The sequence below is a fragment of the Elephas maximus genome, chromosome 27 (assembly GCF_024166365.1).
Source record: "Elephas maximus indicus isolate mEleMax1 chromosome 27, mEleMax1 primary haplotype, whole genome shotgun sequence".
Taxonomy (NCBI): Eukaryota; Metazoa; Chordata; class Mammalia; order Proboscidea; family Elephantidae; genus Elephas; species Elephas maximus.
This window is the reverse complement of record NC_064845.1, coordinates 34901456-34917207: the sequence shown is the minus strand read 5'-3', so window position 1 is coordinate 34917207 and position 15752 is coordinate 34901456. Positions and strand designations below refer to the sequence as shown.

The 15752-nt window shown below is 41.5% G+C and overlaps 1 protein-coding gene and 1 long non-coding RNA gene across 4 annotated transcripts in view; both read left to right on the top strand.

Annotated features, from left to right (window-relative positions):
• The window catches only part of ATP2C1 (ATPase secretory pathway Ca2+ transporting 1), a 179290-nt gene that overhangs the window by 114835 nt on the left and 48703 nt on the right, over window positions 1-15752 (top strand). The window lies entirely within an intron of this gene.
• LOC126068503 (uncharacterized) lies at window positions 4417-15031 on the top strand. Of its 3 annotated transcripts, none has more exons than XR_007515726.1 (3): window positions 4417-11963; window positions 12506-12746; window positions 13769-15031. It is a non-coding gene; the product is annotated as an uncharacterized LOC126068503 (long non-coding RNA). The 3 variants fall into 3 exon arrangements; XR_007515725.1 differs by having other exon boundaries at window positions 13708-15031; XR_007515724.1 differs by having other exon boundaries at window positions 13647-15031.

Here is a 15752-nt window from a genome sequence, read left to right as displayed (position 1 = left end):
GTCTACATCCCACTTTTCTTGTGCTTCATCAGAGATTCTCTGTTGTGTTTCCTGTCAGGGTAGTCACTGGTGGTAGCCAGGCACCATCTGGTTCTTCTGGTCTCAGGCTGATGGAGTCTCTGGTTCATGTGGTCTTTTCCTTCTCTTGGGCCCGTATCTTACTTGTGTCTTTGCTGTTCTTCATGCGATCTTTGGATAATTTTGCAAGGCTAGCTGATCATTTGATCTCCTGAATGAAATAAACTGTTCATTATGGTTTAAAGGAACCAGAAAACTCCTTGGTCAATGTTGGGATATCATTAATTTCTCACTAACAAAGCAAATGGATTTCACTTTAGAGAAAGCCAGTGCCTGGACTTCTGCAATATAGCTCTCTTCTTGTGGACTGGACCCAAGATTAAGGTTGCCACTTCAGCATCGTCGTGCTGCAACTCTGTGGTTCTTGTCATGAATTTCAGTGGGCAGTGTTTCAGATTTTGGCTGTAAATCTTAATTGGCTCCATAGCAACATCTTGTCAGCAAAATCAAGTGACCTGACTGCTGTATATCTTTTATCTGGTATTATCTATTCATAGGCTGAGACTAGCATTTGTAAATACTTTTAAAAGAAGGTTAATATTGATAACTTGAGGACTTTGTGTTTGTTTTTTCCTGCGCGAGTCAGTTTTCCCTGGGAGAGAGCCAGTGTGTTCATGGTAGTAACCTTTCCAGCTGAGGAGCCTGAGAGACCCACTGATCGACAGTAAGACTTAGAGGAACTGTTTTTTACTGGAAAACTTTGGGCCTGTTTTTCATCTTTTCCCTGAGAGTTTTTGTTTTAATTTTATTTTATTTGAGAACCGGCACCACTGGACAATCGGTGGTGGTCATTGGATTGGTCTTTAAATGAAGCAGTCTTGTATCCTATTTATATCTGCCAAACAGTGCTTTTTGCCTTTGTGAAAAATAGCATATTTTCCAGCTGAAGTTTATATTGGTATTTGAACAAAGACTGTTTTATAAAACAATGTGAAAGTCAGATGAGGGACTTTTATTTTTTTTGGTCTGTTGAAAATATTTTACCTCTTCACTTATAACTTTCTAACTAAGCCCAATTCAATACATTGCCTGAAATGGTAGCAAATTTTTCTTTCACAGAGAGTTCTGAATAAATCCTTCCATTGACTTTTCTTTCGTGGTTTTATGTGCTTAGGGCTGCCCCATTGTCTTTGAGAAGTGTCTTCAAGATCTAGACGCTAGCTGCAACTGCCTTTTTTTTTAACGGAATTTTTGATCTTACAGTTTTCTGAATGTATCAGACTTCTTTCAGAGAATTAGTACCATTTGTGGGGCTGAGAGCCAGGATTTGGTCATTTTTATGACAGTAGATTATCAGATCATTTTAACCTGGGCAGAAAAGGTAGCTCCATTAGAGTCAAGGTCTACTGGGGCCAAGCCCAGAAGTCCAAACTCACACAAGCCAGTTGTCATTACGTATTGAGTGAGCTGTTTTTTACCTCATGAATCCAGGAAAATGGTTTGGCTCAGTGAATAGCTTTTGATATCCTCAGGGCTTGTTCTTTCCTGTTCCCTTGTTCTAAGGGGAAGTAAGAACCAAAGATAATGGGCATGGTTGAGCAGGTGTAGATTACTTTGACCACCTCTTACCTGAACGGGTAAGTGATAGTCTTCTCCACTGAAACCCTCTTGACTTTTATCCCTATCTGTATATTGTACAGCCTTTTGTTAAGAACCACTCGTAAGCTGCTGCTTCTGTGTTAGGTAACTCCATTGGGAGAGCCATCTTTCTGTGTCAGAATATTCTGTCTTCCTGGATTACAAAATACATGTTGCATTTTCTCAATGAAAAACTTTATATTCTGGCAAAACCCACATTGCAATTCTGGTTTCATACTTTTCCAGAAAAGGATCTTTTCAAACATTTAATAGAATGTAAGCATGTAGTCATATTTATAATTTACTTCTGTTTGTAATGAAGCTGATTTAGGCAAAATGTGATCTGTTTCTTAAGGAATCAGCCTGTGACACGAAGCCACTTTAGCTATTGAGTAGACATTTGAGGGCCATGTACAGAGCGCTCTACCAGCCTTCAGAGCTAAGAAGTGAAAAAGACACAGTTTGGACCCTGTCTACTGGGAGATACCAAATTACAGGCAGCTGAGATGCAAGAAATAAAATGCTGCTTATGAAAGGAAATGAACTGACCACAAGAGCTTAGGCAACCACTGAACTTTTTAGGCCCCACTTTTCTAAGTGTGAAGTGGAGTTAGTTGTCTTAGGGCAGTGCTTCCCAAACTTTAGTGAGATAAGGAATCATTTAGGTTCTGATTCTGTAGGTTTGGGGTGGAGTCTGAGACTCTGGGTTCCTAACCACCTCTTGTTGTTGTTGTTAGGTGCCGTTGAGCCGGTTCTGACTCATAGCAACCCTGTGCACAACAGAACGAAACACTGCCCGGTCCTGTGCCATCCTTATAATCGTTGCTATGCATGAACTCATTGTTGCAGCCACTGTGTCAGTCCACAGGGTCTTCCTCACTTCTGCTGACCTTGTACTTTGCCAAGCGTGATGTCCCTCTCCAGGGGCTGATCCCTCCTGACAACATGTCCAAAGTATGTAAGACGCAGTCTCGCCATCCTTGCTTCCAGGGAGCATTCTGGTTGCACTTCTTCCAAGACAGATTTGTTTGTTCTTCTGTAAGCCCACGGTATATTCAGTATTCTTCACCAACACCACAATTCAAAGGGTCAGTTCTTCCTCAGTCTTCCCTATTCATTGTCCAGCTTTCACATGCATATGATGCAATTGAAAATACCATGGCTGGGATCAGGGGCACCTTAGTCTTCAAGGTGACATCCCTGCTTTTCAGCACTTTAAAGAGGTCCTTTGCAGCAGATTTACCCAGTGCAGTGGGTCCTTTGATTTCTTGACTGCTGCTTCCGTGGGTATTGATTGTGGATCCAAGTAAAATGAAATCCTTGATTAACTTCAGTCTCCTCTCTGTTTATCATGATGTTGTTCATTGGTCCAGTTGTGAGGGTTTTTGTTTTCCTTATGTTGAGGCTCAAGCCATAGTGAAGGCTGTGGTCTTTGATCTTCATTAGAAGGTCACCTAACCACCTCGTAGGCCATGCCAATGTGCTGGTGCACCCACCACATCTTAAAAAAAATTTTTTTAATTGCTTTACTGAGATGTAATTCACATATCATATAATTCACACATTTAAAGTAGTTTTCAGTATATTCAGAGTTATGTAATTATCACCACAATCTAATTGTGGAATATTTTCATCACTTCCAAAAGAAAACCCTTGCCTTGAAGTAGCTACTTTGTAGCCCTCCCCACACCCCAGCTCCTGGCGGCCACTAACCTGCTCTCTCTGTTTCTGTAGATTTGCCTGTTCGGGGCATTTCCTATAAATGAAATCATACAATATGTGTTTGATTTCCTTCATTTAACGTAATGTTTTTGAGATTCGTCCATGTTGTGCTGTATATCAGTACTTTATTCCCTTTTATTGCTGAATAATATTCCATTGTATTTGTTTCCTGTTCCTCAGTTGATGGACATTTGCTTCTACTTTTTAGTTTAATAACGCTTCTATGAACATTAGTATACAAGTTTTATGTGAACACGTGTTCTTTGTATTTTTTTTTATTTATCTGGAGATGTGCTTTTATGTATCTAGGAGTAGAATTGCTGGCTTGTTTGAACACTGACTTTTGGAGGAACTGCCAGACTATTTTACAGAGCAGTTGCACCATTTTACATCCCTGTCAGCAATGTATGAGGGTTCCAGTTTCTCTGCATTCTTGATAGAACTTGTTACTGTCTGTCATTTCGAGTGTAGCTGTGGCTTTTAAAAGACCTTCCACATTTGGATTTATAATTCTTATTCTGATTGGGAACAAGATTGGATCCATGAAAGCCTTTTTTGAGGGAGAGCTGAATTTTGTAGAATGAATAGCGTTTTTTGAGTTCCGGAAGGGAGAGGAAGGAGATTGCTTCATGGCTTGGTGGTCCAAACAGAATCATATGAAAGCATATGTAGTGGAAGAATGTTGTGTGTGAAATAATATAGTAAAACACAAAATAAACTCATATTTTCTGTTTATTATGATAAATGCTAGCAGAACATTTTTATTGCTTAATTTTTCAGCAGGGAGAAAAGATCTATTAAAAAAATCTCAGAAGGGAACAGATATATTATAAATTTATGTATGGACTTAAGTGTAATATTTTTTGCAAGGTAAATTTGATAATTTGTTTCATGGTATGTTACTGTCCCTCTTATTGTGATTTTATACTTAGATTTGTAAAAAAACACTTTACAGATAGGTAGTGGGGATTTTAATTTAAGCATTAAAAGAAATTTAGTAGAATGTTTGAGAAAGGTATATAGTATACTTGTGGAATTTAGAAATATTCACGAAAAACAGTTTGATGTAGTCACACGTGTGCATTTCTGTGATAGTATTCATTTTTTTTCTTTTTTATTAGCATAAACAACCCAGTAAGTGACTCCAGAGGTACTTAGAGCATTGAAATGCTTGTTCTCTTAGATTGGATAATAAGCTTTTACTGCCTAGTGCTTTGTTGTCTGATTTTTAGAGTTCAGTGGCTTCAAAACAGTGTGAAGTGAGGAATGCTATTCATGTTTAAAACACTGAAGAGAAAGAACATTTCCCCCCCATTAAGTCAGTAGCATTTAAAAAGGGAAGAAAAAACCAATGTGACTGTGTTACTGTCCACTTATTTTTTTTTAAGATTCTCATTTCACATTGGTTGGAAAGGACTGTTGCAAAAGTAGATCCCTTAAAACATTTTTTAAAATTCATTGTTTTATTCAGCTTTTTTTTTTTTCTTTTTTTTAGAGCATACCATGATAAGGCACTGTTTCAGGTGCTGGGGTTATACCTCTGGAAATAAGAAAATACAAAACAAAAACACAACGCACGTGCACGTACACATACCCCCCACAACTGCCTTCGTGGTGTTTACACAACCCAGTTGAGAGAGAGAAAAATAAATAAGATCAGTGCTATGATCTTGGTTTTGAGAAGGTTTGGAGCTATTTCTGGCTCAGGTATAATGACGATACAGGTCTTTTAGGTGTCTTTTGAAATTTGTTTTAATAGTTGTAGTGAGGTCATTGTTAGCTGAATCCTGGCTTTTGAACTATTGGCCACTTGATCAAATTCAGCCTGTGTGCTTGAGTCAGACAGATGATTGTTCATGCATGAATTTACCATGGGATAAAATCGATTTCTTGTTGCCTTTTCAATAATTTATAGCACTTGGGTTGTCTAGGTTTTAAGTGTTGATAAGCTAGAGATCATGAAGAATTTTTTATTACATATTTCTTCGTTTAAATAAACAGAGGAATCTAATTTTAAGAAATTTTATCATAATAAGGCACCTGCAGATGAATATTTTGAAAAATTATTTTCTGAGGAAAGAAATCCATTTCTAATTTGCTTTTTAATGACTTTCAATTCTGGACTAGACAGGTGATTGGCTCAAGAGCATGCTGTGTACAAGCTGTTCTTTAGTTTAAGAACTTATTTATAGCTGCCAGTTGTTTCATATATTAATTTTTTAAAGTACTTTTTGTCATTTAGGAAACTTTTTGACTTTCGTATATGCCTGTTTTCTGCCTAGTGTTTTTTACAGGAATAATAATCCTGTGAATTTTTTCAGCATTTTTATTCTGTAGGTGTTAAATATTCAGGTCATGGATTAGATATACATCTTGCTTATTATTTATATTCTGATTTTTGAACGGTGTCATGAGTTATTCTCTCACATCTATCAGAGTGCCTGAGGAAGAATGAAGAAAAAGTGAAAATCACTTTCTCTACTCATTAGCAACTCTTCTGAAGGTTTAATGTTTAAACTTTTGGCTAGTTGGCGTGAGGTTGATCCTTTGATTTTATTTTATCTTACCTTTCTCTCATCCATGCAGTGGATAAATGACTCTAATGTCTTATGAAATAGATTGTGACTTTGTTAAACTGTAATAGGTTTGCCTAATTTACTAAATATCACCCCTGGAAATGACCTCCTTCCCCCCACTCCCTCAAAATGCTGCCTCCTGCTAAAACTCTTGCAATCACTGCAACCTTTAGAAAATATTATAGTTCCAAATGAAGCAGCAAAGATATATCAAGAAGCATAAGCAGTTTCAGAAAGTTATTAGGTTAACATTTGTTCACAGCAGTGTCTGTCATGTGTATTAAACTGCTTCCTTTTTTACTGAAGTTTGATTGGAGAAATTGTAATTTGAGCTTTTGGGGGATAGTGGTTCTATTTTTGAAACAGATTTGTGTTTCAGGAGTGTGGAGCATATATTTTCCTTGTGGATTTGCATTCTGGTGGGGAAAGACGTACACAAAAGAGATGATGATAAAGCTTATGGAGAAAAATAAAACAGGGAAGGGAGATAGGGTTTGTCACATGTGGGGAGTAGAAAGTTGTAATTTAAGATTGAGTGGTTAAGGAAGGTCTTACTGAGAAGTTAATATCTGGGCAAAGACCAGAAGGGAGGTGGAAGAAAGAAATACCTTTTGTAATATGAAGTTGAGCATGGGAATTAGCACCATGGCAGTAGATGCTGAAGAAAATTGAGGTCACCGTGCATCTGAGGAGAAAAGTACTAGAATAGGTTGCATTAAAAATAAAAGGACATTCCATGTTCATGGATTGGAAGAATTATAAGATGTCAGTACTATCCAAAGTGATCTATAGATTGAATGGAATCCTGATCAAAATTCCAACAGCTTTCTTTGCAGAAATGGAAAAGCCGGTCCTCAAATTTAATGGAATTTCAAGGGGCCCTGAATAGATAAAACAATCTTGAAAAAGAGCATTGAGGTAGTAGGACTCATACTTACTGATTTCAAAGTGTACTACAAAGCTATAATACTCAAAACAATCTGATACTGGTAAAATGATACACATATAGACCAATGGAATAGAATTGAGAGTTCAGAAATAAGCCCGTACATCTGCGGTCAGTTGATTTTCAATAAGGGTGCTAAGTTTCTTTAATGGGGAAAGAATAGTCTCTTCATTAAATGGTTGGATTTCCATATGCAAAAAACAATGAAGCAGGATCCATACCTTACACCATATATGAAAATTAACTCCACATTGATCAGTGACCTGAAATCATTAAACTGTTAGAACATAGCATAGGGGTAATACTTCGGTACCTAGTTTTGGACAATGGAGTCTTAGATGTGACACCAAAAGCATGAGCAACAAGAAAGACAAAATAGATAAATGGGACTTCATCAAAATCAGAAACATTTGTTTATCAAAGGGCTTTATCAACAAAGTGAAGAGACAGCCTAAAGTGTGGGAGAAAATATTTGGAAACCATATACCTCAGAAGGGTTTAATCTCCAGAATATATAAAGAACTCCTGCAATTCAACAACAAAAAGTCAACCCAAATTAAAAAAAAAAAAAAAAAAAATAGGCAAAGGACTTGAAGAGGTATTTCACCAAAGAAGATATATAGTGGCCAGCAAATAAAGGATACTCAACATCATTAGTCATTGGGGAAACACAAATCAAAATGACAGTGAAATACCACTTTACCGCCACTGGGACGGCTGTGTGTGGTGGAAGGATACAGCTCTGACGCGCATCCTTCCTGACTTTAAACCACGCAGTTTGCCCTTGTTCTGTTCAGACGACTGCCTCTTGATCCATATACAGGTTCCTCATGAGCAGAATTCAGTGTTCTGGAATTCCCATTCTTCACAATGTTATCCATAACTTGTTATGATCCACACAGTCGAATGTCTTTGCGTAATCATTAAAACACAGGTAAACACCCGTGTGGTACTCTCTGCTTTCGGCCGGGCTCCATCTGCCGTCAGCGATGACACCTCCGGTTCCACATCCCCTTCTGAATCGGGCCTGAACTTCTGGCAGTTTCCTGTTGATACACGGCTGCAGTTGCTTTTGAATGATCTGGAAAATTTTACGTGTGTGTGGTATTAATGAGATTGTTCGATAATTTCTGCATTTGGCTGAATTACCTTTCTTGGGAATAGGTATAAATATGGATCTCTTCCAGTCAGTTGGCCGGGTAGCTTGTCTTCCCAATTTTTTGACGTAGACGAGTGAGCACTTCCAGCGCGGCATCTGTCTGTGGAAACAGCTCAGTTGGTATTCCATCAGCCCTGCTCTTCGCCAGTACCTTCGTGCTTTCTCCTTCGGTGCCATCGGTTCTGGATCATCTGCTACCTCCTCAAGTGGTTGAACATTGACCAATTCTTTTTGGTATAGTAACTGTGTATTCTTCCATCTTCTTTTGATACTTCCTTTCTCATTTAGTGTTTTTCTCGTAGCATCCTTCAGTATTTCAACTGTGTAGGCTTGAATTTTTTCTTTGGTTCTTTCAGCTTGAGAAATGGCGACCATGTTCTTCCCTTTTGGTTTTCTAACTCCAGGTCTTTGCTCATGTTGTTATAGTACTTTGTCTTCTCGAGCTGCCCTTGGAAATCTTCTGTTCAGCTCTTCTACTTCATTATTTCTTCCTTTTGCTTTAGCTACTCAATGTTCAAGAGCAAGTTTCAGAGTCTCTTCTGACATCCATTTTGCTCTGCGTGGATTAAAGTCAGGAAAGGTGTGCTTCAGGGTTGTATCCTTTCACCATACTTATTCAATCTGTATGTTGAGCAAATAATCCAAGAAGCTGGACTATGTGAAGAAGAACGGGCATCAGGATTGGAAGAAGACTCACTAATAACCTGCGTTATGGAGATGACACAACCTTGCTTGCTGAAAGTGAAGAGGACCCGAAGGACTTACAAATGAAGATAAGAGACCACAGCCTTCAGTATGGATTACACCTCAACATAAAGAAAACAAAAATCCTTACAACTAGACCAATAAGCCACATCATGATAAATGGAGAAAAGATTGAAGTTGTCAAGGATTTCATTTTACTTAGATCTGCCAGCGACGCCTGTGGAAGCAGCAGTCAAGAAATCAAACGACGCATTGCGTTGGGCAAGTCTGCTGCAAAAGACCTCTTTAAAGTGTTAAAAAGCAAAGACGTCACCTTGAGGACCAAGGTGCGCCTGACTGAAACCATAGAGTTTTCAGTCGCCTCATATGCATGCAAAAGCTGCACGCTGAGTAAGGAAAACCCGAACTGATGCTGTTGAACTGTGGTGTTGGTGAAGAATATTGACTATACCGTGGACCGCCAGAAGAATGAACAAGTCTGTCTTGGAAGAAATACAACCAGAATGCTCCTTATAAACAAGGATGGCGAGATTATGTCTCACATATTTTGGACACATTATCAGGAGGGATCAGTCCCTGGAGAAGGACATCGTGCTTGGTAAAGTAGATGGTCAGCAAAAAATAGGAAGACCTTCAGTGAGATGGATTGACACAGTGACTGCAACATGGGCTCAAGCATAAAAATGTGATGATGACACCTGACCGGGCACTGTTTCATTCTGTTGTACATAGGGTCATTAAGTCAGAACCAAACTGAGGACACCTAAGAACAGCAACGACAGAATGGCTGTTGTGAGAAAAATGGAAAATAACAAGTGTTGGAAAGGATATGAAGAAATTGGAACCCTTATCTATTGTTGGTGGAATTGTTAAAATGAAGCAGCCGCTGTGGGAGGTACTTTGGCAGTTTCTTAAAAGGTTAAACATAGACTTGCATATGACCCAGCAGTTCCACTCCTAGGTATGTATACGCAGAGAGATACAGTCAAGCGCCCCATAACATCTGTTCAGTAGCATTCGACCTTATGTATGTCTGTGATCTCGTAAGGTTAAAATACAGTTCAGAAATTCTGACTGGAGAATTGGATGAAGTGGACGTAACTGGATGTAGCAAATGCCTACGGCTTCCCACATGCAACACGTGTATCTCATGTCTCTTGGCTGAGCTGGTGCTGGGGGCTGAGTGGGGAAGGGTGACTCGTTCCACTTTTCCCGCTGCCACAGGGGCTTCTCGGAATCTGTGTACATCTTGCACCACCTGAACCTGAGTGGAGCTTCCCGGCAGTCCTGAGCAGTGAGTAGTTGGCCCCACCACAGACACCAGGCATCTGGGAGGGCGTGTAGGATGCTGAGGTGCTAGGCAGTGGGAGGCTGCCAGCACCAGGCCAGAGTTGTCAGAGGTTGGAGCTGCAACCCAGGTTCGTGGTCAGCAGGTGGGAGCCCAAGTGTCTGGATGCTGAGAGCTTTCAATTGGTGACCTGGTGTGGGGTGAGCACTCCTGCAGAGTCCTGAGGCCTTGGAAGGACGGGTGATCATCTAGGGTTAGGCATGCTGGAGGCGTCTGGAGCAGGGACCCAGGCATCCGAGCAGGAGGAGGTGTCTGGCGCTGCCAGGCATATAATGGTACCCCAGAACCATTAAACCCACTACTGTCGAGTCGATTCCGTCTCATAGTGACTCCATAGGGTTTCTAAGGCTTTAAATCCCTACAGAAAAAGACTGCCACGTCTTTTCTGTGGAGCTGCTGGTGGTTTTGAACTGTTGTTCTTTTGGTTAGCAGTCAATCACTTTAACCACTGTGCCACCAGGGCTCCTTATATAATGGTACCAAAACCCCTTGCTGTCGAGTCGATTCTGGCAACCCCATAGGACAGAAGAGAACTGCCCCATAGGGCTTCCAAGGGGCGACAGGTGGATTGAAACTGCTCATCTCTCGGTTTGCAGCCCAGCTCTTAGCCACTGTGCCACCAGGGCTCCATATGATGGTATATAGTACATATATCATGTATATTACCTTGCCAGATATGTTAGCTGAGATACAATACTGTGTGTGTGCGTTATCTTGGATATTTAGTCAATACAGGTACACTACGGTACCCTGTATCTCTTTGCTAAGAACATAATATGGTGTTGGCACAACGTCCAAACCATGTAACATCCTATTTCACAGACTGTATCGTGGATGTTAAGCAATGCATGACTGTCCTTATGTATTAGTGTTCGTTGCAGCATTATTCACAATAGCCAAAAGATGGAAACAACCCAAATACTCAACAACAGACGAATGGAGAAACGTAGTAGTACGTGGCGTATACATGCAATGTAATATTACTTAGCTATAAAGAGAAATAAAATTCTTCTACGTCCTATGACATGGATGAACCTTGAAAACATTATACTGAGTGAAATAAGCCAGACACAAAAGGAGAAATAATTGTATGACTGCACTGACACGAAATGTTTAGAACAGGCAAATGCATGGAGACCAAAGTTTCTTAGCAGTTACCAGGGGCAGGTGTGAGGAGAACAGGCATTATCGCCTACCTGAGTTCCTGTTAAGGGTGATGGAAAGTTTTAAGAATGGATGGAGGAGATAGCTGTTGTTGTAGAGGAAAAAGACCCCAGACTCGGATTTCATGAAAAGGTTTTTATTCGGCTAAGACAAAGATAATCGCTGCAACGAAGGATCCGCTCGCATGCACGGGGCGCAGGAGACTAGCAGCATCCACGGAATCACGATCGGGGTGTCGGACACACTGTCCCAGAGGGAAGTGAGGTTGGACAGACACTCTGGCGGTTAGTCGTTAATACCTTACTGTCCCCAGTGGGAAGTGAGGTTGGACAGACACTCTGGCGGTTAGTCGTTAATACCTTACTGTCCCCAGTGGGAAGTGAGGTTGGACAGACACTCTGGCGGGTTAGTCGTTAATACCTTACTGTCCCCAGTGGGAAGTGAGGTTGGACAGACACTCTGGCGGGTTAGTCGTTAATACCTTACTGTCCCCAGTGGGAAGTGAGGTTGGACAGACACTCTGGCGGGTTAGTCGTTAATACCTTACTGTCCCCAGTGGGAAGTGAGGTTGGACAGACACTCTGGCGGTTAGTCGTTAATACCTTACTGTCCCCAGTGGGAAGTGAGGTTGGACAGACACTCTGGCGGTTAGTCGTTAATACCTTACTGTCCCCAGTGGGAAGTGAGGTTGGACAGACGCTCTGGCGGTTAGTCGTTAATACCTTACTGTCCCCAGTGGGAAGTGAGGTTGAACAGACGCTCTGGCGGTTAGTCGTTAATACCTTACTGTCCCCAGTGGGAAGTGAGGTTGGACAGACGCTCTGGCGGTTAGTCGTTAATACCTTACTGTCCCCAGTGGGAAGTGAGGTTGGACAGACGCTCTGGCGGTTAGTCGTTAATACCTTACTGTCCCCAGTGGGAAGTGAGGTTGGACAGACGCTCTGGCGGGTTAGTCGTTAATACCTTACTGTCCCCAGTGGGAAGTGAGGTTGGACAGACACTCTGGCGGTTAGTCGTTAACACCTTACTGTCCCCAGTGGGAAGTGAGGTTGGACAGACGCTCTGGCGGTTAGTCGTTAATACCTTACTGTCCCCAGTGGGAAGTGAGGTTGGACAGACGCTCTGGCGGGTTAGTCGTTAATACCTTACTGTCCCCAGTGGGAAGTGAGGTTGGACAGACGCTCTGGCGGTTAGTCGTTAATACCTTACTGTCCCCAGTGGGAAGTGAGGTTGGACAGACACTCTGGCGGTTAGTCGTTAATACCTTACTGTCCCCAGTGGGAAGTGAGGTTGGACAGACACTCTGGCAGTTAGTCGTTAATACCTTACTGTCCCCAGTGGGAAGTGAGGTTGAACAGACACTCTGGCGGGTTAGTCGTTAATACCTTACTGTCCCCAGTGGGAAGTGAGGTTGGACAGACACTCTGGCGGTTAGTCGTTAATACCTTACTGTCCCCAGTGGGAAGTGAGGTTGAACAGACACTCTGGCGGTTAGTCGTTAATACCTTACTGTCCCCAGTGGGAAGTGAGGTTGGACAGACGCTCTGGCGGTTAGTCGTTAATACCTTACTGTCCCCAGTGGGAAGTGAGGTTGGACAGACGCTCTGGCGGTTAGTCGTTAATACCTTACTGTCCCCAGTGGGAAGTGAGGTTGGACAGACGCTCTGGCGGTTAGTCGTTAATACCTTACTGTCCCCAGTGGGAAGTGAGGTTGGACAGACGCTCTGGCGGTTAGTCGTTAATACCTTACTGTCCCCAGTGGGAAGTGAGGTTGGACAGACGCTCTGGCGGTTAGTCGTTAATACCTTACTGTCCCCAGTGGGAAGTGAGGTTGGACAGACGCTCTGGCGGTTAGTCGTTAATACCTTACTGTCCCCAGTGGGAAGTGAGGTTGGACAGACGCTCTGGCGGTTAGTCGTTAATACCTTACTGTCCCCAGTGGGAAGTGAGGTTGGACAGACGCTCTGGCGGTTAGTCGTTAATACCTTACTGTCCCCAGTGGGAAGTGAGGTTGGACAGACGCTCTGGCGGTTAGTCGTTAATACCTTACTGTCCCCAGTGGGAAGTGAGGTTGGACAGACGCTCTGGCGGTTAGTCGTTAATACCTTACTGTCCCCAGTGGGAAGTGAGGTTGGACAGACGCTCTGGCGGTTAGTCGTTAATACCTTACTGTCCCCAGTGGGAAGTGAGGTTGGACAGACGCTCTGGCGGTTAGTCGTTAATACCTTACTGTCCCCAGTGGGAAGTGAGGTTGGACAGACGCTCTGGCGGTTAGTCGTTAATACCTTACTGTCCCCAGTGGGAAGTGAGGTTGGACAGACGCTCTGGCGGTTAGTCGTTAATACCTTACTGTCCCCAGTGGGAAGTGAGGTTGGACAGACACTCTGGCGGGTTAGTCGTTAATACCTTACTGTCCCCAGTGGGAAGTGAGGTTGGACAGACACTCTGGCGGGTTAGTCGTTAATACCTTACTGTCCCCAGTGGGAAGTGAGGTTGGACAGACACTCTGGCGGTTAGTCGTTAATACCTTACTGTCCCCAGTGGGAAGTGAGGTTGGACAGACACTCTGGCGGTTAGTCGTTAATACCTTACTGTCCCCAGTGGGAAGCGTAACGTGTGGGGATGTATGACTGGTTTAAAAGAGCCTTTGTTGGCTAGATACCGTTTAGTTACTGTGGGGAGGTTTCTCTGCGAAGGAGCTGGCGTCATCTGTTCTTGGCTTAGTGACTTGCAGTGGGTTTCCAGGTGAGTCATAAGGAAATTGCAATAAACTCCTTTCTGAGAGCGTAACTTCCCTGTAGCAGAGCCCCTTGGTTGGTCAGGATAAAGTGCGCTTCATGGAACATTCCTCCAAGTAGGGGAAATAATTGAACAATGAGTTTCGGCTTGCACTCTCATTTCTTCCTGAAACTACATAATGATTAACTTTTAACAAATGCTCACACAAAATGGATTCTAGCATCAACTATAACCTTAAACACATTCTTACATAAGTTGGATTTTAGGCCTGAACCCTACTTTTGCTTCTCTTCGTCTGGTTAAGACCTCATATAGTTTTAAAGTCTCCATATCATTGTACAACATGGTGAATGTAATTAATGTCACTGAGTTGTGCATGTGGAAATTGTTGGAGTGGCAAATGTTTTATTATACGTATTTAGCACATTAAAAAAGGGAGAAATTCCTTAAAATCAACTTGACGTACATAAAAATTTGCCCAGGGCTGACCTTTCACCTACGGAAAGGAGACAGGAAGATGTGCTGTTACTTCGTTTCCACCACATGTGTACCCCAGTTTGCAAACTTAGAATTTAAGATAACATTGTTAGCATCATGCTTCATGATGTTTTGCACATTCCAAAGTGGAGATGAGAACAAACATGTGAACACAGCCTGTTCTGTGCACTGGGATGCCTGGACGGGAATTCCAGATCACCAAGTGACAGTCAGAATTCAATGATTTCCTGACGACGCTTGGATTGTAAACTATGTTCCCAGTCTTAATCATTTTCCTAGTAAACTTTATACTTTTGGGATTGATCACGTTTTTTTCTTGGTTAATTTTCTTAATAAAAGATGAATTTATGCTTCTTAAAATTTTTTTTGTTAGAAAGTTCAAATTCATATATTTGAGCATTAAATTTTATTAAAGTAATGGTTACTTGGTTTCTCAAACTTGATGTAAATGTGTATACTTTTCTATAATCTTGAAAGGAGAAAACCATTTGGTGTCTAGTTTTTATCTAGGACTTATTCTTAAGGTCTTTAGTAGAGAAAGAATCATTTCATGAAAGGAAAAAAATTAACTGGTTAAAGTAAGTAGTAATTTAATGTAATTCCAACTCAATTTTGTACTTTGCTGCTATTTTAACTCTTAAAGTATGTTCTCTTAAGATACCTTATTACCTGTATTATAGAATAACTGATTTCTTATATATTATTAAATGCTAACTCTGTGCCAGACAATTTGCAAGAGTTTGGATATTTGTTTTATAAGAGTTTTAATTAGTGATTAAAACAATGTGGTCTCTACCCTCTTTATGCTAACATTCTTGTGGGAGAGACAGACAAAAAGCGTATCTTATTGTTTGACCTCATATGATCTTCCTAGCTTGTAGGTGCACATTTGGCATTGTTACAAACATTTCATTTACCCGTTTTCTGTTTCTTGGGCAGTGAAAAACAGAAAAACCAAACTTGTTGCCGTTGGGTCGATTCTGACTCATAGTGACGCTATAGGACAGAGTAGAACTGCCGCATAGGGTTTCCAAGGAATGCCTGGTAGATTCGAACTGCCAACCTTTTGCTTAATGGCCATAGCTCCTAACCAGGGTTTTCTGGGCAGGGAAAGGGATTTCTAAACTGTAAATTTCCAATTGAGGATAAGCTCCCTGGGGCCAGAGAACATGTCTTGTTTGTTGTATCCATATTAAGTAGCACTGTACCAGGTACAGAGTAGGGACCCAGATTCTTAAA